The sequence below is a fragment of the Peromyscus maniculatus genome, chromosome X (assembly GCF_049852395.1).
Source record: "Peromyscus maniculatus bairdii isolate BWxNUB_F1_BW_parent chromosome X, HU_Pman_BW_mat_3.1, whole genome shotgun sequence".
NCBI classification, from domain to species: domain Eukaryota; kingdom Metazoa; phylum Chordata; class Mammalia; order Rodentia; family Cricetidae; genus Peromyscus; species Peromyscus maniculatus.
In genome coordinates this window covers 144,260,800-144,262,488 of record NC_134875.1, presented here as the reverse complement: position 1 = coordinate 144,262,488, position 1,689 = coordinate 144,260,800, and the positions used below count along the sequence as shown (strand labels likewise).

Below are 1,689 nucleotides of genomic sequence, written 5' to 3'. Positions count from 1 at the left end.
TCCCTTCAAACTGATGACTTCCTAGTTTATGTACTGTGGCTCCCCAGGATGAGTAAGTTTATGCCAGCTTCAGACCATTCAGTTTTTCCAGAGTGCCAATTATTTTTGGGGGGGTGGCGGGGTATAGACTGAGCCTCTTTGCTTTAATTGCTGAGCCTAGGTGAGACATCAAGGCCAATATATAGTGACTTTCTTTCTTTCTCTTTTTAAAAAGTATGTTCACTAATAACATCACACTCAAATTTACCTTAAAAGAAAATATTGTCTGGGCATGGTGGTGCATGCCTTCCAACACTCAAGAGCTGGAGAAAAAGGCCAGTCTGTCTACAGACCTTGGAGAGGGTGAGGAAGGAGGGAGAGAGAAAAGGAGCGAGGGAGGAAGGAAGGGGGATAAAAAACAAACTGTATACCATTTACTTGTTGCTCACTTCTCTAACTCCTACTTTAAGAACAATTACTGCTGAGAGTGGTGGCCCACCCATGTCTTTAATCCCAGTACTTGGGAGGCAGTGGTAGGTGGATCCCTGTGAGTTTGAGGCAAATCTGCTCTACAGAATAAGTTTCAGGATAGCCAGAGGTATCTACAGAGACCCCATCTCACATTGCACCTCCCCTCCCAAGAAAAGAAACTATTACTCTTTCTATCCCCAAAATGTGTCATATACTACCCTGGGAAGATCCCGAAAACTCCTACCACCCCCAGGGAATGAGTGAGATCAGCAGATTTTGGGGATTGAGAAAGATTTGTTGGTCCCCAGCTTTCTTAACAACCTGTTTCTAACAGAGGACAGCTGCTTCTATTTTTTTTCTCTTATTCAGTCAATTAAAAAGGAAAACAGGCATCATCAGTAACAGAACACACCTCAGGCATTGGGCAGGGGAGTCCTTAGCTAGTCCATGAAGTTATGTCACCAATGGGAAGTGGAGCACCACTGTTTGTAGTACAGGGCTTCCCTTCTTGCTTGATGCATCCTGTAACAACCACATGTCCACCTTGTTTACTGGCCTCTGCAGGGAGCAGACACCTGATCCCAGGATTAAATACCTCTTCTCTGATAACATGTGACAATGTTTCTTAGGGTCAGTGACACTGTCAGTTAGTTTGATATTGAGGTACTACTGCACAGAGTGGAGGATTCAACAGATGCTTAGGTCATTGTTGAGTTTCAGGACTATATCTTTGTCCACAATGGACCTGAAAAAGGAGCAGAAAAGCATAGCACTGCAGTCCAGACAGGTAAGGAAAAGGATGAGTGCTATTGGACAGAGACCTGTCCATGAGCCAGAGCCCAAGCCCAAGCATGTAGATCAGACAGGGTCATGTGGGCATGTGGTGAGTGCTGGGAAAAACTACCTGGCTATGGGGGTGGGGGCAGAGAGGATCTCCGAACCCATTATATATTATCTGTTACAGCTGCCACCTTTGCCTTAGCATAATATTTTCAAGTAGATTCATGTTGCATCATATATGAGAACCCCATTCCTTTTCATGTCTTAATAATATCCTAGTATGTGGACGTCTTAGGGTTTCTATTGCTGTGAAGAGACACCATGACTATGGCAATTCTTATAAAGGAAAACATTTAATTGGGGTTAGCTTACATTTTCAGAGATTCAGTCCATTGTGGTTCCACTCCTTGTTCACAGCTCTCCTCAGCAAGTAACCTAAGGCTCTGGCATCTCCAACAT

The 1,689-nt window shown here is 44.1% G+C and overlaps 1 pseudogene; it reads right to left on the bottom strand.

Annotated features, from left to right (window-relative positions):
- Window positions 1–903: 903 nt before the first annotated feature.
- LOC143271099 (U6 snRNA-associated Sm-like protein LSm2 pseudogene) lies at window positions 904–1,218 on the bottom strand (annotated as a pseudogene).
- Between the last annotated feature and the right edge of the window lie 471 nt (window positions 1,219–1,689).